This window comes from Molossus molossus, unplaced genomic scaffold (genome assembly GCF_014108415.1).
Source record: "Molossus molossus isolate mMolMol1 unplaced genomic scaffold, mMolMol1.p scaffold_m16_p_8, whole genome shotgun sequence".
NCBI classification, from domain to species: Eukaryota; Metazoa; Chordata; class Mammalia; order Chiroptera; family Molossidae; genus Molossus; species Molossus molossus.
In genome coordinates, this window is record NW_023425402.1 from 29,639,620 (window position 1) to 29,665,812 (window position 26,193).

Below are 26,193 nucleotides of genomic sequence, written 5' to 3' on the forward strand. Positions count from 1 at the left end.
GAAATACTTTAAACAATACATATGTTCTTTGCTTAAGTTTTTGACAGTATTGAGAAACAGTCCAATTCAACAGGTTGGGTAGCATTAAGAAAAAAATAAAATATTTGATTACATCTTTTTTTCCTCAGGGTAAGGAGAATGAAGTAGCTGCTTATTTTGTTGATAAGACCTTTTTTTTGTTTTAATCCAGTCTGTTATTAGACAGGTTTCTATCTCCGAATGCTAGCCTAGTTATTTTATAAATGATTAGGGTAGAAATATTTTCAGAGAAGGAGTATTTTTGAAAGTTATCAGAAATAATTTGGACAATCATCTCCTCATTTTCTTTCTCAAATAATGGAAACAGTCATAAGAAAGAATAGTTTGGGCCATCACTGACATATACCATTGCTTGGGCAGAGCATGTATAATTTGGTAAGGGAGTCTGAATGGCCCACAAATAACTCACTGACTTGTTCTCAGAGGTTGGTTTCCCCGAAAGCTGAAGCAAAGGTCATGTTGTACTACCCAGTTAATACTCCTGCAATCCTAAGGCATCAGAGGAGAGGGAATAGAAGGGTGAGAAAAAAGAGTGGGAGAAGCCAATTCAAGGATACCTTTACCAAGACAGTCTTTCAGTTTCATTTCTGCAGGCCGCTGACAAAGCATCACGTCATTCCTGCCTGCCCCCAAGTCCCAGAATATCCATACAAAGTCAACGGTCTGTACTACTCACAACACGACCTACAGAGAGTTTCCTTTCAATACTGTCCTTCCATCCGTGGGTGGGGCTATAATGTGGTAGAAATCCACTTTCCACTAGCATTAATGTATTGGGAGAATTCATGTAAAAACTGGGTTTAAGTTGTGTCTTCTTCCATCACTCCCTCTACACTCTGCCCTGCCCCATGAGTCCCTAGGTGTGAGTTGAAGGATGGGCATTGGTGCACAGTGACAGGAGATGTGAGAGTTTGAGATAATGTACATGTAATTTATTCATGCCTTCTGCACATATTCAGGCTGGATCTCAATGTTTTATTTCTATCATAAGTCTGCTGATACATTCACCTAAACTGATCACTCATTTTATCTGATAATGTCATGAGGGGCAGCTCTAGTTGTGTAGTCACCTGAAGATCCATGACCAGACACACAGTTTCTAATAGAATCTAATAAAATATCCAGAGCCAATTTTGACATGAAACCATTTTGTTATTTCCAATTCCTGGACTTCCTAAGTTGTGTTGGCTTTGTCCATTTCAAAGACTGGTTCTCCAGTCTTTCTGCTAAACAATGAGTACCTGAATCCTTCAAGGAAATCCCCTTTATTTAAGGTAAACAGAGTCTGCTATTGTTTCTTGCAACCAAAGAAGCCCAATGCATAAAAAAATATTATATTGGTCAACCAGGATAGATAGTAGTTAGTTCCTCCATTTACGCAAACTGACTAACATATTTTTCCATAACATATTTTCTCTTTGTGACATTATTTATTGATCTGCGAGAGAAAAACATAAGAAAATGAGTTTTCCATTGTGCCAAGAGACAAAGGAAGTAACCTGGGTCTCTCAGCTCTACAGTCAAGCAAACTAAAACACCACAATACAATTTACATCTAATTTGACCCTAGTCTTTCTTCTGTGAATATTTCAATTCCAATTCACACAACTGTTCAATGTTACGCATTTAGCTAAGAGTGAAACTACGTATCTCAGTCCAGAAAATTATACCAACTTTATATAAAATAAAAATCAACTACAGGTATTTTTCATACTTTGATCTGAATTGTATTATAATTGTTATACCTGCTTAGATTATGTTAGGACATTCACAATGAAAACATATCAATACCATTCTTAGGCCCCTTTTTCCTCCATAACAACTTCCTAGAAGCTGGTGCTAAAGATAGCCAGGTGGCTGAAGAACAGGAGTGAGGAGAGGCTTTGCACTGCATTCCCTTTAAACCTCTAAACTTTTACATTATGGGAACAGATATCTAATCAAAAATACAAAATAAAGCAGTCCACTGCAGGATAAAGTCTGAAGGTAATTAAAATAAATAATCCAATAAGCTATACTTGCATCTTCTAATGTAACTTTACATGATGGAACAATTAACATCTATTAAAATTATATGTTTAGACAACACTTAATGATAATGTTTAGGGATGCACAGTGAGTGGTAAAAAATATAAAGAAAACTAAGAAGTGATTGCAGTAGAATTTGTTAGGGCTATAGATTTGCGTGGGGAAGGAGAGAGTTATGTTAGCTGTGTTTCTGAGCTGGCTAAGAGAGGTGGTGGCTGCGAATGTTTACCTTATAATAATTATTTACACAGTTCTTTGTATTTGCGTTGCATTTAACAACATAAAAATTTTAAGAAAGAAAATTATTTTTTAAAGATGCTTAATAAGATGGGAAGATACAACACAGAATTCAGTGTGAAAAAGGAAGATACACCATTCTGTGTGCTGCATGATTCCAGTTATGCATATATACACATACATGTAGGATATTTGTAGAAATAGACATTCAAATAAAATACCAAATCTTAACTATACCTTTTAGTTTCTTATTTTATACAGCTACCATATTTTCTTAAATGTACAATATAATAATTTGTAAGATGAAAGTTTTATTACAGAGGATGTAATTTGCAGGGTAAGTATTAACCCTTCACCCTCTTTACCTCCTGTAAATGTAGGTGTTTAGTAGGCCATAACTATAAAATTTTAGAGCTAGAAGAAATCATAAGAGATCATCTTCTCACACATCTCTGTTTTACACATGTGGAAACCAAACAGAGATAAGTTACTTGACTTGCCAAGGTCCAGGATTAGTCAGACCTGGGACAGGCCCCATCCAGCCTAGGCTTCTGCCCAACCCCCTCCCCGCCACACTGACGCTGCCTTGTATGGAGGAAGAACACAAAGCCTTGCTCTTTAAGTTTCACTGACATTTCAAAGCAAGAGTGTGTGAAGATTATAACTGAAGAATATCACCGATGAAATGTAAATTTGTAAAGCACTAACGAAGCAAATGTTAAAAATTAAAATTGGAGAAGTTTTAGTTTTGAATTTTTTTCACAGAGCAACAAACAACACAACACACCTTTGAACTCCTAGAAGGACTGCTTGAATTCACTTATCTAACGTAGTAAAGGTAGCTTGTGACTGCAATAAAGTCCATCATTGCTGCTTTCGACGCTGTAAAAATGATACAACATATGCGGCAATTGCTCTAAATCATGCTTGTTTTGACAGGCCATTTCTGAGTTCCACCTCATTTGCACTTTAGCCTGACTTCTGTGCCATGTAGACCCAAGCAATTTGGACAAACATCACATGACCTCAACTGTACCTCCCAGAGAGAGGACAAAAATAAAAAATAAAAGGAGAGACAAATGAATCCTCCTAAGTTCTAGTTGCCACCTCACTTGTTCCTACTGTTTGACTACTTTTCATTTGTAAGCACTTCAAGTTTTAACTCCTTAATATCTAATATTGGAGTTTTCCTCCCCACATTTTACTCCCTGAAAGATATTTCCAGCCTCCAACTTTCACTGAATACCTACTATCTGCCAGACAACATCATCAGGGTTATGAATACAGAAATAAGGAATGCCCAGGCTATTCCCCCAAGAAGCTAATTATTTAGTAGAGCAACTAGACAAATAAGTGGGTGATGGCAATAAAGCGTGGTTGGTGTAATAAGAAAATCATGCTCTGTTCACGGCACCTTTTATCCCTGGAGTATTAGCTAATACTTAACATAACTGCCTGGTTCTACATTCCCATCCCTCTCTACAACATCTTAGATGCAGAAGAATAACCCAAGCCAGTCCTATGGATCCCAATCCCCAATTCATGTCAAACTTAAAAGCAAAATAGCTTTCTATCTGAATGTGCAAAAACAGACAGTAAGAACTAATTACTATACAAATTCCTTGGGCATAATTTTAAAGACTAGAGTATAAAAAATACTCTTGATTTACCTCTACCTATCCATGAAGTGGCCAGAGAATCAATTCTATGAAGAAGGGGACTATGGAATTTACTACCCATCATCCATGTCTCCCCTTATGAATAGAATCTCAATTTTATTTGGGCAGCAATGTGTACAGCCCATAATACTTTGTGAGATAATTACTTTCCCAAATTCTTTTTCTGTTGAGGACATCACTATGGCACAGTTCTGGCAATGGGATTACAAGAAAATCTGCTGGGGGCTTCTGAGAGTTTTGCAATGTTTGTTAAAAGGACAAGAACAAGAAAAGAGGTCCCTTGGCCACTTCTTTCTGATTTAAAAGCAGATGATCCCTGGCAGGTTTGGCTCAGCAGTTAGAGCATCAGCCTGCGGACCAAAGAGTCTCACGTTCAATTCCAGTCAAGGGCACGTACCTCGATTGCAGTTCAGTCCCTGGCCCTGGTCAGGTTGTGTAGGAGGAACCAATCAATGTGTCTCCCTCACATCAATGTTTCTCCCCCCCCCCCCCCATTTGTTTGAAGATAAATGGAAAAATATCCTCAGGTGAGGATTTGAAAAAAAATAAAAGCAGATGAGACGTTTGGAGCTATGGCAACCATGACACAATGAGGAGACAAGAATAAAGACAAAAGCCAGGAAGCTAAGGACGCAGACAAGAAAGAACCTGTATCCTTGGGAACATTTTAGAGAGGCTGGAGGATGGACTGTCTGTCGTAAATTTGTTAGGTAAACACTAACATTTTTTTATTTATTGGTTTGAGAGAGAGAGAGATCGATTTGTTGTTCCACTTACTTATGCATTCATTGGTTGATTTTTTTTCCCTCACCTGAGGACATTTTTTCATTTTTTGTTCAGATAGAGTGGGAGGGGGAGAGAGAGGAGAGAGAGAGAGAGAGAGAGAAACATCGACGTGAAAGGGACACATCAAGTGGTTGCCACCCGCACTACCCAACCAGGGCCGGGGACAAACTGCAACCGAGATACATGCCCTTAGCGGGAACCGAACCCAGGTCTCTCTAGACCACAGGCCGACGTGATGCTCTAACCACTGAGACAAAGTGGCCAGGGCCATTGGTTGATTTTTATACATGCCCTAACCAAGGGTTGAATTTGTAAACTTGGCAAATTGGACAATGCTCTAACCAACTGAGCTACCCAGCCAGAGCCAAGCTACTTTATGTTTTTCATATTTAGGTTTTAATATATACACTATGAAATGAATATTTGGAGACATTACAATCTAGTCAATTTAGTTTTCCTCTTAGTAACTAAATGTCATAAAATGCCAACATTGTGAAAGAAATAAAAAGAGGGGGCCTGTTCTAAATTGAAGGATTCATGGCGAGCATTATACAAACCATATAATATGTGAACTTTGATTTGATCTTACTTCCTCTGAAGAATAGGAAGGAAGGGAGGGAAGAGAGAAAGGAGGGAATAACCAAAAAACTTCAATAAAGAGAATTTGGGGGACAATTGGGGAAATTTGAAAATTAGGTGATGTGACAGATTCATCACAAAAAAGGCCATGACTCTTCATCTTTCCTATATCTGTGTCCTTTGCAGTGTGACCTTATAGCTACTCCCATTAAGAGCCAGGTCTGTTTCCCCACCCCATGAGTCTGGGCTGGCCAACAGCAGTGGAAAAGTGGCAGTGTGCCCTTTCTGAGCACAGGCTTCATAAGAATTCTTGCATGCTCCACTGTCTGGGAAACATGCATCACTGTCTGACCAAGCTCTGGCTACCCTGCTGGGGAAGGAGAGACCTGGCAGAGGAGTGTTCTGTTGTCCTGACTGAGGCCATCTTAGACCAGCATATACTCAGCCACCTCCTACACTTGGAGAGTCACAGTGCCAAAGACTAAGTCTATTAAAGATCCTGAGAAACATAGAAGGCTAAGCTACTTTTAAATGCCTATTATGTTACTTGCTGTTGAAAGCTTTCCTAATGCAGATAAATGTCTGTCTTGCTCATCTCTCTAGCATTAGTACTGAGGACAGTGGCTGACAAGTTGTAAATGATGAAAGAATACTTTTTGAAAGGACAAAGAATGAATGGATTTTAGATCAGAGACTAAGCGTCATATCTAAACTTGTGGGTGGTGAAGATGTTTTACTTATTTTACATTGAATTTTTCTTTTGGGTATAATTTCTCTGAAAACAAAATGTGCAATAAAAATTTTGTTTGCCTTACACTGCTTTTTCCTTACTAATAAAATCCCCAATTTGTTTACCTTTGAACACATCATCCAAGGGAGCGATAGATCCCTCTCCAGTCCCAGAATAATCCATCTTGATTGGTCCAAACCAGTCATGATAGTCTCATACCCTTTGCACAATGAGTGACTTTTACCTGGGCATGAGAGGCAATGTAGCCAATGAGGCTAGTTCTGCTGGGGACTTCAGAGAAAGGCATTTGCCACTGAGAAAAGGTTTTTCTCTGGTCTTCATGTGACATTAGGATCTGCAGCCACCATCTTGCCAAAATGAAAGATGAAATTTGAGGACGAAGCTATTACACTAATGATGGGAGCAAAGAAAGATGAAAAGAACTTGGGTCCTTAATGATATGGTTGAGCCATTTGGATTCGTTCTTGCTTAAAGTTTGCAAAGCACCAGACCAATGATGTGCGACAAAGAAAATCTCTGCTGACTCTTGATCTCTTCTGTGAACACTGTTCCCTCCAACTTCTTATCATGTTTATTCATTTTGAAGTGCCTTTTCTGCAAGTTGCCACAGCAATGAATATTTTACTTCTAGGCAGTCCATCAAATTATTATATCTTGTCATTCATTAGCCATTGAATGTCCCTATTGTGGTTGTGGCTAGTTAAGTAAAGGACTTCTGTTAAATAACTGAGATACATTGTTTATTGTAATAGCATTAAGATATAACAGAGGTTGTTTTAAAATGTTGAAAAGTTTAAGCAAAATAGCAACATTAAGTTGTGACATTTCTAAAACATGGCATTTACTTATTTGCTGATGTATTTATTCATTCATATTCACACGTTCTCCCTCAGTGCTGGAAAAGCAAAGAGCTAAGTGAGCATAAGAAAGATGAAAGAATCTCACAAGTTAGGGAGATACAAAACCTAAATAAAACTGGAGCTAAAAAAAATAAGAATAACAAATTAAACTTTCTGAAAAAAAAAGGAAGGAAGGAAAGCCTCGTTCATAATGATTTAGTTATTTTTAGTTATATGATTTAGTTATTTTTTCTCAAATAAGATATTAGAGAGTCACAGAAAAACCTTCTAAATGTAATAATTTTCAAATAATTTCGAAGTAGTATGGTCTGATTTATTTTAAGATGTGGTGTCATTAACTTAAAAATATATCTTGGAAGAAAAAATTCCTAATAAAAATGTTAAAACATCATCATAATTTTTCTCCTATGGTATGTAATTTTTTTCTATTTATTCTTATTTACCCTATTGAAAAACTTACTTTTTATTACGTTGCTTAAAATCTAAACCATCAATAGAATAGCAAAGCATATTTTAATGAAGTTTCAACCTGTTGCAACTCTGAACAAATAGAAGACTGAAAATAACACTTTCCTCTGTGAGCCAGGAGAGTTTCTAAACCTGTCACTGAATTCTGTGAATCCACCTATCCAAAAGGTCAGCAGAAGTAAAGGCTTCATTGCACAAGTTGATACCAGTACTATGTTCTTTGCCAAGAATTCTTGGTAAAATAAAGGATTCATTGTTTCAATAGATTGACCTAGCGAAGGGTTTGCTTTAAACTAATTTCGTTGAGGAGACAGAAAAAAGTTAAATAATTGTTTTAAGGTAAAAGCACTTCAAAGTAGTGCTTAAGGGCTCTGAAGTCTAATAGATCTGTGTTTGAGTCTTGGCTCTACCAGTCCTGAGATCTTGGTCAGTTTAACTTCTCTATGTTTCAGTTTCTCCTTTTGTGAGATGGGAACAATAATAGCGCAAATGCAGCCGAGACTGCTGGCTATTAGTGTCCATTGTCCCCTTCTTCCTTAGCAGTAAAATCTTAATTTTTAGCTATACACACAAATGACTGAAAAATAATCTCATTTACAAGTAGGTACGATGGTCTAGGTTCTGGGAGATATGTGGAAATGGTATATGCTACTTCTGGGAGGAGTCTTTAAAGGGGATGTGCCTTGACCGGTTTGACTCAGTAGTTAGAGGATTGGCCCATGGACCAAAGAGTCCCAGGTTCAATTCTGGCACATACTTTGATTGTGGTTCATCCCCAGCCCCAGATGAAGTTGTACAGGTGGCAACCAATTAATGGTCTCTCTCACATTAAGGTCTCTCTCTCTCTCTCTCTCTCTCTCTCTCTCTCCCCTCCCCTCCCACTCTTTCTATGAAATAAAAAAAAAAAGAGGATGTGCCCAGCCAGTGTGGCTCAGTGGTTGAGTGTTGACCCATGCATGAGGAAGTTGCCTGTTCAATTCCCGATCAGGACACATGCCCAGGTTGTGGACCCAATCCCCAGTGCAGGGCATGAAGCAGGCAAGCAATTGATGTTCTCTCTCATTGATGTTTCTATCTCTCTCTCCCTCTCCCTTCCTCTCTCTCTAAAATCAATAGTAAATACATTTTTAAAAATTAGAAAGAAAAAAAGAAAAGAAAAGGCATGTAACCTCCTCACTCTTCTTCCAATAGCTGGAACGTGGACATGAGAGCAGGGGTTCCAGCTGTGTCTTTGTCCATGAAGTAACTTCGGGAATGAAAGCTACATTGCCAGAGGCAGATGGCAGAAAAAGAATAAGGTCCTGCCACCATGTCTTATCAGCCCTGGGCTGACTACAGTTAGAATACCTGAACAGGAAAGGAAAATAAACCATTTGACTTAAGCGTTGTTTTGGGGTATTTAATTCTTCTCTCTCTGTCAATACTAATCCTAATTGATAATACTGCCACGAAGAAAGGTTTTGAGAATTAAATGGCATCATGCGCCAGCTATATAGTAAGTGCACAACAAATAATACATTATTATTATTATTATTATTAAAGAATAATATTTTTAAATATTGAGGAGAGTGAAATATATCTGGAAAAGACTTACTTTTCAGACTACTGGCATTAGGGAATTATAAAGACACCTATCAAAGGATAAAGTCTCTCCTGGGAAGCAACATTTGGTGTTATTAGAATAAATTACCTGCAATAAAGAAGAGGTCAAACAGGCCTGAACGAGCTCCTAATCCCCATAGTAACCACATATTTTCTTACACCAAGTGTTGCCTAATGTCCTTCGTCTGAAGGACCTTGAATATAATGAGGAATTTTATTTTTTATTTATTTATTTTTTTTATAATATGTATTTCTGAAAGGTAAAGATTCTTCTTTTTTTTTTAATGAATTTTTATTTATTTTTTTGTTACAGATATTTTACCTTTTTACCCCATTGGCACCCCCCACCCTACCCCCCCCCTCCACCCTGTCCCCGGCTTAGTTGTCCATGTCCATTGGTCTTGCATACATGCATATAAGTTCTGTGATTTATCTCTTCCCACCCCCCCACCCCCCATCCCCTCTTCTGAGGGATGTCAGTCTGTGCCCTACTTCCATGTGTCTGGATCTACTGTATTCTATAATGAGGAATTTTAAATGGAAAAAATGGTATGTACATGTAATAGCCTGTAAAACAAAACTTTCTGAATGGTGACGAATCTTCTAATGATAACCTCAATTAACAAAATAGCACTAGGCACAAAAGAACAATTTTTGTAAGGGAAATAATTCTGATAGCTCAAAACAAGGACCATTACTTAATATATAGATACATAAAGCTATATGTATGTGTGTGTGTGTATATATATATACACACACACATATACGTACATATAACATACAAATTGTCAAGAATCATTTGAAATTATATATGTATCATAGATATTGATGGAGAATTTAAAAATATAAATGCAGCCTCCCTCTGTCCCCAATCATAAACTATGTCTAAAATATTGTCATAAAATTGTTTCTATTAATGCAACCCAATAGTTTTTTAAAGTATCCATTGACATAATTTTCACCTCTTTTCTATAACTCTAATGTGCAACAGCATATCTTAGATTGCTATTTTACTCTCCCTAATAATTGCAATACCAGTTTTGTTAGTTTTATTTACTTTTATAGTAACTTGTACCTAAACTCACAGCCTAGGTATCTTTTTTTAATCCTCACCCAAGGAGACAGACACATCAACCGATTGCCACCCACACAACACCAACCACGGCCAGGGATGAATTGCAACCGAGGTACATACCGTTGGTTGAAATCGAACCCGGGACTTTGATGTAGTCCCATGTGTTCATTTTCTTCTTTGTTTCTATTGCCTTAGGTGATGTATCAGTGAAAATTCTGCTGCATATGATGTCTGAAATTTTGTTGCCAGTTTCTTCTAGGATTTTTATGGATTCATGAGTCACATTTAAGTCTTTTATACATTTTGAGTTTATTCTTGTGTAGGGTGTAAGTTGATGGTCTGGTTTCATTTTTCTGCATATAGATGTCCAATTTTGCCAGCACCATTTATTAAAGAGGCTGCCCTTACTCCATTGTATGCTCTTGCCACCTTTGTCAAATATTAATTGAGCATATTGCCTTGGGTCCATTTCTGAGTTCTCTGTTCTGTTCCACTGGTCTATATGCCTGTTCTTGTGCCAGTACCAGGCTGTTTTGATTACACTGGCTTTGTAGTATAACCTGAAATCTGGTAATGTGATCCCTCCAACTTTGTTCTTCTTTTTCAAGATTGCTGTGGCTATTCGAGGTCTTTTTTTTTGGTTCCATATGAACTTTTGAAGTACTTGTTCTAATTCTGTGAAGTATGCCATTGGTATTTTGATGAGGATTGCATTGAATCTATAGATTGCTTTGGGTAATATGGACATTTTAATGATGTTAATTCTTCCAATCCATGAACAGGGTATGTGCTTCCAATTTTTTATATCTTCCTCTGTTTCTTTTTTCCAATGACCTGTAGTTTTCTGAGAATAGGTCCTTTTTTTCTTTGGTTAAGTTTATTCCTAGGTATCTTAATTTTTTGGCTGCAATAGTAAATGGGATTGTTTTCTTAGTTTCTCTTTCTGTGAGTTCATCATTGGTGTATAAGAATGCCATCGATTTCTTGACATTAATTTTGTATCCTGCTACTTTTCCAAATTCCTTTATTAAGTCTAGTAAATTTTTGATGGAGTCTTTGGGGTTTTCCACGTGTAGTAATATGTCATCTGCAAATAATGACAGTTTCACTTCCTCCTTTCCAATTTGGATCCCTTTATTTTTTCTTCCTGTCTGATTGCTGTGGCTAAGACTTCCAATACTATGTTAAATAAGAGTGGTGAAAGTGGGCATCCTTGCCTTGTTCTTGTTCTTAAGGAAAATGCTTTTAGTTTTTGCCCATTGAGTATGATGTTGCCTGTAGGTCTTTCATATATGGCCTTTATTATGTCTAGATATGATCCCTCTATTCCCACATTGCTGAGCGTTTTTAACAGAAATGGATGCTGGATTGTGTCGAAGGCTTTCTCGCCATCTATTGATATGATCATGTGGTTTTTAGTCTTCATTTTATTTATATGGTGTATCACGTTTATTGATTTGTGAATATTGTACCAGCCTTGCATCCCTGGGATGAATCCACTTGGTCATGGTGGATAACTTTTTTGGTGTATTGCTGGATCAGATTTGCTAGTATTTTATTCAGGATTTTGGTGCCTATGTTCATCAGGGATATTGTCTGTAGTTTTCTTTCTTTGTAGTGTCTTTTTCTGATTTTGGAATTAAAATTATGCTGGCTTCATAAAATGAGTTTGGAAGTCTTCCTTCTTCTTGAATTTTTTGAAATAGTTTGAGGAGAATGGGTGTTACTTCTTCTTTGAATGTTTGGTAATACTCCCCCATGAAGCCATCCGGGCCTGGACTTTTGTTTGCTGGGAGAGTCTTGATTACATCTTCAATTTCTTCTGTTGTTATTGGTCTGTTCAAGTTTTCTATCTCTTCCTGGTCCAGTTTTGGGAGACTATGTGTTTCTAGAAATTTGTCCATTTTGCTTAGATTGTCAAATTTGTTGCCATATAATTGTTCATAGTAGTTGTTAACCATCTTATGTACTTCTGTGGTCTCAGTTGTTACTTCTCCTCTTTCATTTCTAATTTTATGTATTTGGGTTTTTTCTCTTTGTTTCTTGGTGAGTCTACCTAAGGGTCCATCAATCTTGTTTATATTTTCGAAAAACCAGCTCTTTGTTTCATTGATTCCTTGAATTGTTTTTTTGGTTTCTATGTCATTTATTTCTGCTCTGATCTTTACTATTTCCTTCCTTCTACTTGCTCTGGGGTTTTCTTTTTATTTGCTCTCTAGTTCTTTAAGTTGTGAGGTTAGATTGTCTATTACAGATTTTTCTTGTTTTTTGAGGTAGGCCTGTAGTGCATTGAACTTCCCTCTCAGAACTACTTTCGCTGCATCCCATAGATTTTGTGTTGTTGTGTCTTCATTTTCATTGGTTTCCAGGAAGTTTTTAATTTCTTCCTTGATCTCCTCGGTGACCCATTCATTGTTTAATAACATGCTATTTAGCCTCCATGTGTTCAAATGTCTTTGTATGTTCTTGCAATTGATTTCTAGTTTCATGCCATTGTGATCTGAGAAGATGTTTGATATTATTTCAGTCTTCTTGAACTTGTAGAGACTTAGTTTGTGTCTTAACATGTGGTCTATCTTTGAGAATATCCCATGTGCACTTGAGAAAATGTGAATTCTGTAGTTTTGGGGTGTAATTCTCTGTAGATATCTATTAAATCCATTTGATCTAGTGCTTTATTTAGAGTCTCTGTTTCCTTGCTAATTTTTTGCCTAGAGGATCTATCCAGTGATGTCAGCGGTGTGTTGAAGTCCCCTGCTATGATTGTATTGCTATTGATTTCTCCTTTGAAGTCCTCCAGAAGATTTTTAATATATTTTGGTGCTCCTATATTGGGTGCATATATGTTTATCAAGGTTATATCTTCCTGTTGGATAGATCGTTTCAATATTATGTCATGGCCTTCTTTGTCTCTAGTTATGGCCTTCATTTTGAAATCTATTTTTATCAGATATGAGTATTGCTACCCCAGCTTTTTTTCCTTTCTGTTTGCTTGGAAAATTTTTTCCATCCCTTCACTTTCAACCTGTGTGAGTTTTTTGTTGTGAAGTGGGTCTCTTTTAAACAACATATGGATGAGTCATGCTTTCTTATCCAATCAGCTACTCTGTGTTTTTTTATGGGAGCATTCAGTCCATTTACATTTAAGGTCATTATTGATATGTACTTATTTATTGCCATTTTTGTTTAGTGTGGTTCTATTTTTCTTCCCATTTCTCCTGCTAATTACAGCAGTCCTTTTAACATTTCTTGCAGTGCTGGTGTGGTGCTAATGTATTCCCTTAGCCTTTTTTTGTCTGGGAAGCTCTTTATTTCACCTTCTATTTTGAATGATAGCCTTCTGGGTAGAGTAGTCTTGGATTCAGATTCTTGTTTTTCATGACCTTGATTACTTCATGCCATTCCTTTCTGACCTGTAGTGTTTCTGTTGAGAAGTCAGCTGAGAGCCTTATGGGCTTTCCTTTGTAGGTAACCTGTTGCTTCTCTCTTGCTGTTTTTAGGATTCTCTCTTTGTCTTTAATTTTTGCAGTTTGATTACTATGTGTCTTGGTGTGGGCCTTTTTGGGTTCTTCTTACTTGGGGCTCTCTGTGCTTCTTGAACTTGAATGCCTTCTTCCTTCACCAACTTAGGAAAGTTTTCTGTCACTATTTCTTTGAATATATTCTCTAACCCTTGCTCATTTTCTTCTTCTTTGGGGACTCCTATGATGCGAACATTATTACGTTTGCAATTGTCCCACAGTTCTCTTAAGCTATCTTTCTGTTTTTTGTTTTCTGGTTTTTTTTTTGTTTTTTTTTATCCTCACCCGAGGACATTTTTCCATTTTTTGTTCAGGTAGAGTGGGAGGGAGAGAGAGGAACAGAGAGAGAGAGAGAAACATCGATGTGAAAGGAACACATCGAGTGGCTGCCACCCGCACAACCGACCAGGGTCGGGGTCAAACTGCAACTGAGGTACACGCCCTTAGCAGGAACCGAACCCGGGTCTCTCAGGACCACAGGCCGACGCTCTAACTGCTGAGCCAAACCGGCCAGGGCTCTTTCTGTTTTTTAATCGTTCTTTTCTTTTGATTTTCTGATTGGTTGATTTTTTTTTTTTTTTTATCCTGTCTTCTAATTCACTGATCTGGTCCTCAGCTTCCTCTACTCTGCTTTTTAGACCTTCCAATGGGTTTTTCTTTTCTGATATGCCTTTTTTAATTTCCAACTGGTTGATTTTCAACATTTCTATGTCTTTACTCATGGTGCTCATGTCCTTACACATGCTGTTGAGCTTCCTCAATATCATGGCTCTGAATTCTACTTCTGTTAACTTGCTTAACTGCACCTCATTTATCTCCTCTTTGGTAGAGGTCTCTTGTTCTTTCATTTGGCTTTTGTTCCTGTTTTTCACCATTTTGGCTATCACAGTGGGCTTTGGAGTCTGCCAAATTTTCCTTGTGGGTGTTGGTGTTCTGCTGTTTGTGGCTCCCTCTCCTGGGTTTGGATAAGGCAGGGCAGACCGCTTTAAACACCACTGTCAAATCTTAACTTTCCTGGTTAAAGTTGCTAGCCCAGGGAATGGTAGTTATCCTCTAGCTTTTTTGCCTGGAGACTATTAGTAGCGGTCACCTGAAGAACGTTGGTTTCTGAATTAACTGAAAGTCTCCCTCAGATGCTCAGTGTTAGAGGATTTCCTGAGGGTGGGGCAGATGCTGGTTGTTAACGGGCCTCAATTAGCATTTCAATGGCCACCAAGTGGGGTTGAATCTCGGAGGGAGGGGTCACCGTCTCTCCCCAGGGCCCTGGGAAGGAGTTAGATGACCACAGTCCTGTGTGGCTGCACTCAGCAAAAGCTCTGAGCACCCTCCAAAACCGGAGTGTCCCCACACAGTTCCAGTCCAGTCTGCCTTCCCTCTGCCGGAGCCCAAGGTGAGTGGCTGCTGCTAATTTAGCCTCTGTTCGTACTCTGCGTCATGGAGCTGCCTGGGACTTTAACCTGAGGGCGCTGCTCCCAGCTAAGGGCAGTTGAGGCTGCGGCACCAGCCGAGGTCGCAGGACCAAGCTGAGGTCTCAGGACACAGCCGAGAGTGCAGCTTCCAGCTGAAGCCGCTGGTCCCAGCCGAGGGCATAGCACCCAGCCAAGGTTGCAGGACCCAGCTGAGCACGTAGCACCCAGCCGAGGTCACAGGACCCAGCTGAGTGCGTAGCATCCAGCTGAGGCGGCCGCAGGACCCAGCCAAGGCAGCTGCTGGTCCCAGCCAAGGGCGCAGCTTCCAGCCGAGTCTGCTGGTCCCAGCCCAGGTCACTGCGGACCATGGGCTCCCGGCCCCCTCTTGCATCCTCACAAGCCTACCAGGATTGAGTCAGTGTCCCTGGTTATGTGGTCCTCCAAGCTGCCTTTCGGTTGCCCTTTCCTGATGATTTGTCTTTATTTTCATTGTAATTCCAGTTTGGTCCTGGGAGATGGTCTGTGTAGCTTCCATTCACTCCGCCACCATTTTTTCTCTCTCTCCTATTCTAGGTGTCTTTAACTCTATAGCTACAGCCCTTTCCAGCAAGCCATTCGGCCTCAACCATGTACTAACAACAGAGAGGATAAAAGCAGAATTTTGCCTTTAATACTTCAAATAGTGATATAATAATCATAACTGTACCTAAGAAGTTGCAGAAAGAATAAAAAGGGGACTCAACACTGAGAAATACTCATTAAGACATTTCAGATCAAAGAAAAGGTACACTTAAGGACTGATACATTTTGGAATTCAGTATCTTTCAGATTTTAGAAAGAAAAAATATATATATATATATGTATATATATATACTATTTATTATAATACATTTACAGGAGGATCTAAATAGGACCCCATTATCAAATACTAATAAATTAAAGCAAATAAATACTCACATTAGGAGTGATAAATGAGACTTCAGGTCAAGATAGTGGTGTAGGTAAACACGGTATGGCGTCCTCCCACAACCACATCAAAATTACAACTAAACTACAGAACAACCATCATTCAAAGCCACCTGAAATCAAGCTGAATGGAAGTCCTACAACTAGAAAATTAAAGAAGAAGCCACATCAAGACTGGTAGGAGGGGCAGAAGCACAACAGGCTGGCCCCACACCCACCTGTGACAGATAAAAATTAGGATACCTCAGTCCCTGAGGACTGAGGAGTCCCCGTCCCACACCAGGCACCCAGTTCAGGGAGGCTGAAGGCTGAGCTTAGAGGAGCCCCAGGCAGCTCGTCTCAAAGGGCCCGCACACAGACTTGCTCCCTCTAAGCTCAGAGGAGAAGCAGCTTGAGGGACACCAGAGACATACAGGGAAGTTCTGAGCTGTTTGGCATTGGAGCGAGGTCTGGAGAGGGAGCTTTCTCCTGGGCAGATGTGCTGTCAGAGGCCTTTGTTCCTTTGGTGAGCCCTTCCCTAGGGCGGCTGACAGCAGCCATATCTGGGACTCCAGCAACCTGGCTCATACTGTTGGCCCCACCCTGGTGATTCCCTGAGGCCTTGCCCCGCCCAACTACCAGGCCCACCCAAGCTGTTGCCAGTTGGTTTACCATAAGATTGGCCTGTCTTGGGTCCTGCTTCAGGTTTTCCTAAATTCTTTCAAACAAGCAGCATTTGGTCTCAGCTAGCCCCTTACCGCTCGTTAAGTAATACATAGAAACAAACAAAGGGAGGCAGCCAAAATAAGGAGACAAAGAAACGAGTCCCAAATGAAAGAACTTAACAAAAGTCCAGGAAAAGAACTAAGCAAAATGGAGATAAGCAACCTAACAGCTGCCGAGTTTAAAACACTGCTTATGAGGATGCTCAATGAACTTAGTAAGAACTTCAGTGAACTTAGTGAGGGCCTCAACACCATAAAAAATGACCAGTCAGAAATGAAGGAGGCACTAACTGAAATAAAGAATAATTTACACAGATTCAATAGTAGAGTAGGTAAAGCCAAGAAGCAAGCCATCAATTCGGAATATAAGGAAGCAAAAAACACCCAATCAGAACAGCAAAAAGAAAAGAATCCAAAAAAATGAGGAGAGTGTAAGGAGCCTCTGGGACAACTTCAAGCATGCCAACATTCACATCTTGGGGGTGCCAGAAGGAGAAGAGCGAGAACGATAAATGGAAAACCTATTTAGACAATAATGGCAGAAAACTTCCCTAACTTGGTGAAGAAAACAGACATATGAGTCCAAGAAGCACAGAGAGTCCCAAACAAGATGAACCCCAAGAGGTCCACACCAAGACACATTATCATCAAAATGCAAAATGTTCAAGACAAGGAGAGAATCTTAAAAAGCAGCAAGAGAAAACCAGTTATTTACCTACAAGAGAGTTCCCATAAGGCTGTCAGCTGATTTCTCCAAAGAAACTTTGCAGGCCAGAAGGGAGTGGCAAGAAATATTCAGAGTGATGAAAAGTAAGAACCTACAACCAAGATTACTCTATCCTGCAAAGCTGTCATTTAGAATCGATGGCCATATAAAGAGTTTCCCAGACAAGACAAAGTGACAGTGAATACATATCTATCGATAATTGAATCTACAAACAAAATGAACAAGCAGAACAGAAACATTCTCATATACAGAGAACATTCTGTTGGTTGCCAGATTGGGGGGGGAGGGTGGAATGGGTGAAAAAGGTGAAGGGATTAAGAAGTACAAATTGGTTGCTAGACTGACAAACCTCAAAGGGAAGAGGTTTGGGGGGTGGGAAGAAATAAACCAAAGAACTTATATGCATATATGCATATATGCATAACCAATGAACACAGACAACAGTGTGGAGAAAGGCAGGAGTGGGGCGAAAGGAGTCAGTGGGGAAAAAAATGAGGCACATCTGTAATACATTCAACAATAAAGATAAGTTTAATACATAAATAAATAAATAAGTGATAAATGAGCCCTGGCCAGTTTGACTCAGCAGTTAGAGCATTGGCCTGGGGACCAGAGAGTCTTGGGTTTGGTTCCCACTAAGGACCAATTGCAGTTTTTCCCCAGCCCCGGTTGAAGTTGTGCAGGTGGCAACCAGTCGATGTGTCTCTCTCATGTAGATGTTTTTCTCTCTCTCTCTCCCTCTTCCCTCTCTCCCTCCCGCTCTATATGAAGATAAATGCAGAAATGTCCTCAGGTGAAGATAAAAAAAGAGAGAGAGCGAGTGATAAATGAAGACTACAAAAGTCATGTAAAGCCCTGGCTAGGTAGCTCAGTTGGTTAGAACATGGTCCCAATACACCAAGGTTTCAGGTTCAGTCTCTGGTAAGGGACACATACAAGAATCAACTAATGAATGCATAAATAAATTGAACAACAAATCTCTCTCTCTCTCTCTCAAATCAATTTTAAAAATAGTCATAGAAGAAGTAGTTTACATTATTAAATGAATCCAGGTCAGGTCAGGTTTTGAGTTTCTAAAATACTTCCTCTTTTCATAGCTTTTTGCATTGCAGGTGAGGGACTTGGACCTTACCAGGTAAGGAAAATACTGATGATAAACTGACTGATTTACCAGAACTGACTTTCCATGAACAGTCAAGTCTCCATGTATGCCAAGTTTGTGCCATGTACTTGGCACAAGCTTGTTTCCTGCTTTGTGACTCAATTACAGTTAATTATGTAACTCAACTGAATTTAAAAAGTAGGCCTTGAAAATGAAATACAGGTCACTCTAGTAAAATCCAGGTGAGCTAGTATGTAATTCCCATGTGACTGTTCTAATTTATGGCCAAAACTATAGTTAACTTGCAACATTTACACGTAACTTGCAAATAAACAATTGAGAAAATCAAAAGGTACTATAAATAGATTATTAGTCACTAAAATCCAACCATCAATGTACCATTAAGGGACTTAAAATAAATGTTCAATGTATTAAAATTCAGCAATCATTTCTACCCTGTAACTATATAAACCTGTGGAGTGATTTAATGTGTCATCATATGTCATCGGTTGAGAAGCCTCTATACCTGCACCCAACATATTTTAAAACTACAAATTTGCGAGTAAGTATATAGTTATTAAAAATAGAAATTTATTATTGGATCTCTTACATCATTTTACTCTAGTATTACACTCATTTTTCTCTCCTCATGCATCTCTTTTTCTCTTCAGTCTGCCTTGATTCTTCAGCAGGGAATATTTTCCCATTAGATGTTTATGTGATTCTTTTTTTTTCCCCTTTACTGATTTCAGAGAGAGAGGAAGTGAGAGGGAGAGAGAGATAGAAACATTGATTAGAGAGAACATTGACTGGCTGCCTCCAAATGCCCCCCACTAGGAACTGGGCCCACAACCTGGGAATGTGTCCTGACAGGGAATCGAACCAGCAACCTCCTGGTGCATGGGTCGATGCTCAACCACTGAGCCACACCAGCTGGACTATGATTCTTATTTTTAAATGTTGAAATATGTTGGCCATGGTCTTCAGGAGATTATCATTTAATGTGGCTAAGAAACAGAAAAAAGTAAAAGTAGACATCTGAAAAAGATTTGGGCACAATTGTTTCCCTTAATAAACTTGTGACTGATGTTGATGGTATTATTGTCAAGATGACGATGGTTACTATTCTTTCTGTGTTTTTGCCTTGTAAACAGGTGGTAAAGAGACCACTTAATTAGTCCATGTGCTGTAGAGTGTGCTATGTAAACAGTTTTAAAACTGTGCAAGGAAAGAAAAAAACGGCAAGTAAGGTTTCAATTGTTGTGCTGAAAATGATGTTTGGCTTGTCATATCCTAACAAAGTAAATCAACTATTTTTTTCAGCTCTCAATTCAGTTATTTTACCTCAGTCTAATTTTTTAGAAGTTCAAATAGCATCAGGAAGAGGTAGCCACCCTTCTGTGTAGAAATGCACAAAATGAGCTAATTAGATAAAAAACAGAAAAGACATAAACAATACTTATAAAAAGGGTAAATGACAGACGGTTTAATGCCATAACTGAGTTTTAGCAGTATTACCATTAGCTGCCAAAATTATTTCTTTCCTAAATAGTTTGGAAACAGTGCATATTTTAGAAAATACCCCTTGACCTGTATAAATTGCAAAATAAACAGATATGCCTTCCCTGATATAACTCATTAACAGTTTAAATTAAATTAAAGTATGCTCACCCACTTTTTGGCTTCATCAGGCCCTTGGTTGCCTTTTCCAGTATTTGTGTGCAGAATAGATTCTAAATACCTTCAAACTGGTTTTCAGCAAATAGGTAACTAAAATTTACCTCCGTGGGTTTTTATGGAGCACTTAGGGACAGACTCTTAGACCAATGGGAATCTTATAATAAAAATTATTAACCCAATTTCCTGATTATTTAGATGGAATAACTGATGGCTGATGAGTACTGAGTTGTTCCAGGGCACACAGTCACTCAGTGGCAGAGTCCAGACTAGAACTCAAGTCATCTGACTCCTGTCCAGGGCTCTTTCCCACAGGGTCCCTCGGATTATGTTTCATGTATTTGAGCACATCACATGGGTAGGACCTTTGTTAAGTAGGTGGCTAAATCCTTTGTCTTTTACACTGAGATCTCAAATTTCTTTACTCCAATGCTACATTTATGCTTTTCTGATTTTATGAGATTTTCCACTACATTGTATCCAAAACATCTCAAGAGCTATACTGCCCATTTACATGGTTGTTTCTGCTTTTTATTTGAATTGGGATAAATAATTTTCATAGTTATAAGCATAAAGGTTCCAGAAACCATATCCATGTTATAAGAGGGATCACCATGTATCTACTAAAAAAAAAAAAAATTCTGGTGAGAGAAAAAGATGATAACAAATAAGTAGTCCATGAAGTAGATAGTTCTCAATAGACTCTAGCTATGAGTTACATGGAATAGGTTGAGGTGTTGTAAAATGCCAGAGTTTTTGTCACTGTCATCAAAACTATTGCCATGTCAAGCTTTAGAGGGGCAAAGAGAGCAATGGGAAGCACTTTCTCGTTGAGGCAGAAAAGGACCCCAAATTATATTATTTGTATTAGTTAAAGGAACATAATAGTAATATAATGTAAAATACTGCAATGACCAAAAACTCAAATATTTGCTCTTGTATTTACTCAGAGTTGGCATTCCTTGGACAGTGGAGGCCCAATGCTATTTGCTACAGTGGAAGATTATGTGCAATTGGTCCACTTCAGTTACCATGTAAAGGGGCTCAGACATAGAGGTAGTTACATATTCTCCTTTATAAGATTCAGAATCATCAGAAAACAATCATGAAGTAAGGATCTGGAGAGTTTACTATATTTCACTATTTATTATGTGCTTTCTCAGATACTGTAAACAATATATTTACAAATAAAATCCCATAGCAATCTATAATAAGCCCCCACAAAATGGGACCAAGATATTTTATCTGCCAAGATTATTCTGTGCATGAAGTTTTATCTGTTGCCTACTGCTGAAAAATACTGTTTTCCCATTCCCAAGTTTCCAAGATATGATTATTAAAACAGTAGAAGTAAATCAGATATAGAAAAGGTAGAACTTGACCAAAAGGCATCTAATTTGATTTATAAAGTGCACAGAAACCTGGGAGACATGTTAACAATGTACATTTATATGAAAAATTATTCCATATTCAAGCCCAGTACCTTCTCAAAACTACCACAGTAGATGCATTTCCACATTAACTTTGACCTTGGACACCCTGAGTTAATCAGTGAGGGACATTAAGGTGCTATATTTAAAAGCGTTTTTAAGAATATAACAGGTATAATTTTAATTATTGTCTATTTATTTATTATCCAGCCTGTCTCAAACAAAATAAAATGTGAAACCAAACAAAGTTACTGGGGGGAAAAAAAGTAAAACAACTTGTAAAATTTTTAAAATCATCAAAAAGAAAATTATTAAAACAGAACTCTAAGTTTCCTGGCAGCTAAGCAAAAGATAAAGTCAGGGCATTATTATTTTTTTCTTTCCTTTTGTCTAAAAAGAGAAAACACACAAATTCATGTAAAAAGATAGATTTTTTTTGTCCTGGTATTAAATTATAGGAGAAATTATATATGAAGGCAAAAATAAAAATAAAACCCAGATATTAAATACCATAATGGACATTTTCAAGTGCAGTTTTTATAGATACCACAGAGGCATTCTTCATATTAGCATTCCTTAAAATGGAAAAAATTAATTCACAAGCATATTTCTGTGTCTCAGAGAACTAAACTAGTGGGGCTGAGCATTTCACAATCTCTTGTTCTAACTTGATTGAGGAATTTAGCTTGGGAAAAACTAGAGCAGTATTTCTGAACATGTGGTCTGAAGAACCTCTAAATCAGATTGTTCAAGGTTTCTTTTGAAAAATGAGAATTTCTGGGCCACACTCTAAAACTACCGAATCAAAATTTCAGGTGTGGCTCTGACTGGTATGGCTCAGTGGTTATAGCATCAGTGCACACCGTAGGGTCTCCGGTTGGATTCCCCAGTCAAGGCCACGTGCCTGGGTTGCAGGTTGGATCCCCAGTCCCAGGTGGGGAGGGTGTGGGAGGCAACCAAGAAATACATTGATGTCTCTCTCTCCCTCCCCCCCCTTTCCACTCTCTCTAAAAATCAATGAAAAAAAGATCTTCAGGTGAGGATTAAGAAGAAAAAAATTTTTTCAGGTGTGGTCCTCAGGAATCTCAATTATGAATAAGTTATTCAGGTGAATTGCATGCATATGGTGCTGGTTATTAAAAAACCTCTCAGGGTCAACCCCGCCCTTCTGTATTTGGCCTCTAGGCTGAGGCTGGGTCTCTGAGACCACATCTCTTCTTTGCCACCCGGCTCCCTGTTAGTTTCTGTCAAATACAGGGAGAATGCAAGCTAGGAGTTAGAAGACCACCTCCTTCCAGTTTGCTCGCCCTTCCTGTCGGCGTCAGCCGGCTTCGGTGCTTCACCTCAGCAGCTCTAATTATTTCTGGTCCCATTTGGTTCCAGTTTCCACTTTATTTGCATCTCCTGAAACCAGCCCCAAGGTGTCCCCTCAGAGCACCAGCACCTTCTGAAATGTGGGTTCCAGATCCACTGGACTCTTCTGCGTTCCTGTGGTATCAGCACCAACCAGGCAGCTTCCTAATCTCAGAGGTCTAACTCCCTCCTCCAAGTGTCTGGGATCTGACCTTTTCCCTCCTCCCCCAGGCTTAGTGGTGGTGACTGTCTCCTGTAAGTTCTCTCTCTGAGTTAGGTCTGTTCCATTTTACTCTGTCAATCCTCCAACACCTACATAACCAATTCCCTCTTAAAACCATTGATGTGGTTTCTATTTTCCTGACTAGGACCCTGACTGATAACAGACTGTAAAGTTTGAGTTCTTGCTGACTTAGAGAATTAAGGAGACAACATATCTCTCAGCCAAGGGATCTCCCAATTATCCATTGTTCCAAGTTCTTTTTTGGTAGCAGTAATTAAAAGACTTATCAAGAGCTTCAACTCAGATTACCTTAAAAATTTGCCACAGGTTTAGGGTTTCAGCTTGGCACACAAGGTTGAAATTCTGCTTTCAAAAACAATAGTGTTTTTACATAATCTATCCCAGATTCAGAGCTAATTCAGTTCTATACAGGAGTGGCCCACTTATGAGCCTGTGAGCAGAACAAAAATTTTTTCTCAAAATAAAAGATTTTTAACGACTTCTATAGGAGGCAATATTTGCCTTATCTGCAAGACAAAGACCAAATCTTGGCCTCATATTTAAAGCCATCCATGATGTTATACCTTACCCCGTGTCAATCATCTTTATTAGGGCTCTACCTCTGCCTGAGCTAGTTATTCCCTGCCACACCTTATACATAGATTCCTGCCTCCCTTCCTTGGCTCAGGTAGTTTTGTCTGCCTTGGAGTCCTCATTGAATATACAGATACTAGAGCAGTGCGCCGACTGGGAATTCAACACATGTTGGAACTGGCTTCCATTGCCTGCCTTCTACATTAAACATTCCTGAGGATTATCCTGTTTTGAACTGCCATACAGTTACTTTATGTATACATTTTACACATAGCACATGTTATCTTGTGAAATGCCTGCATATACGTCCAATCTTCCCTCCTTACAAATTTTTAAGGACAAGCTATATATCATGTCGTATTGTACCCCCACAGTGCCTTAAAGACCTTGTAAAGAACAGTGACTGATATATGTTTGTTGAGTGAATAAATAACCTATGAATGGTCACCTTATTTTTTTTTTATCAGTCATTCCTTTCTCCTCTACTATATTGTAGATGTCATTCCTTTCTCCTCTACTATATTGTAGATGTCTCAAATTCTTTTGCAAATTTGGAGGATACAAATAATATCTAATATGCTTTATATTTTGTCCACAAGGTTATAAAATAATTTTTTATTTGTCTGAATCTACATAATACTTTCCATATGTTAACTGTTTAAATTTTGGTGCCAACTCTATGGAACCATTTTCTATTTTAACTTAAGTGGCCTTGTCCAAGGTCACATAACGAGACAGTGATATTCCTGGCATTTGACCGGGGCTCTTCTCACACACCTTGCATAATCTCTCGGGAAGAAGTGCTTAGACAATGATGAAGACAGCGATGAGCTCACCTGACAGACTGCTCTTCTTCCTCTGCAGAGGCTTGCTTCAGCACCAGGAACAGCTTGCGAGGAGTGACTCACAATTCCCAGCAGCAGCACCAGTTTGTGTGCTGGGATTCTGACCACGAGAACAATGATCAGGCCAGGGAGTCAGATTTCTGCTGGATTTAGAAAAGTGTCTTCGTGTTCATGAAAGGAACCCAGTGGGTTGGTGTTAGTATGTGGCTCTTAGATCCCCAGCACCCCTTCACCCCAGCCAGGAGCATGGCTACGGGAGGAGAAAGGAAGGCAGCAGGGAGGTAAATGAGCCTGCCCCATGTCCCCTTCTTTCCCATTTTAAAGCTTAAAGTGGTTGCTGGGTAACACAGTCCGATGCATTGGTTCATCAAGTCTTACTGGCCCACAAAATTTCAAGCACACCAACAGCACAGAGGGGCTTTAGCACAATGGATATATATTCCACTTCTGTTAAGCTCTCTGAAAAATAGGATTCATCTACACATTTAGTGGCACTCTCCACAGAGACTCGTAGTGAAGAACATGTTTTATTTCATATTTGTTGATAACTTTACAGAGCTTTCCAGTAATTCTGACAGGTACCCAGGTTCTACAAAGTATCAAACATATTATCAATATCTACTTTTATTCTATATAATATTTGACATATAAGATGGCCTTATTGTAAGACAAATATTAGAACAAAGACCAAACCTTGTGAAGTTTAATTTTCTACATCAGTTCAAGTAGATAATGTCTCTCAAACTTTTAAGCTCTTAAAGAATGGCCCAAATTGTTTCACCTTTCTCACCCACCCCCTCCTTCTTTGCCCTCTCTTGCTTCTCTTGCCCCTTTTCCTAATCACCTGGACTTTCTGGTCTACCTCACTCCCTTCTAATTCTTCCCATTTCTTTCCTTTTGTGAAGGAGGAGCTTAGCCTTTTAAGACATTGCTTTGTTTGCTGTGCTCTCTCTAAGGCCTAATAAAAATTTTATGACTAAAAGTTTCATGAACCAAGGGTGGAGGAAAGAGGTATAAATTTTTTTTAAATGTTTTATTGATTTTTTAGAGAGGGAGGAAGGGAGAGAGAGATAGAAACATTGATGAGAGAGAAACATCGATCAGCTGCCTCCTGCACACCTCCGACTGGGGATCAAGCCTGAAACCTAGGCATGTGCCCTGACCAGGAATCAAACCAGGTCCTCTCAGTCTACATGATGATGCTCAATCCACTGAGCCACACCGCCGGGTGAGAGGTATAAATTTATTTTACAGTCCGTCAGCCCCAAGTTCATGCTAGCAGCAGAGAACCAGGTACAATTATTCTGAGTAATCCCTCATCCACTCATATCCTATAATGGTAAAAATATATGCGTAAAAGGAGTTCACAGAAACTATCAGAGAACTAAAAATTATAAATTAGGTGTAAAAATGTGTCTGCAGTTACTAGAAGTTAGTATTTTCACTATTAGAGAAATATGATATTTTGCCATTATAAATGATTATGTAATTTTGCTTTTCACCATTATTTAGGTACCTTTATAGGATTATGAGCAATA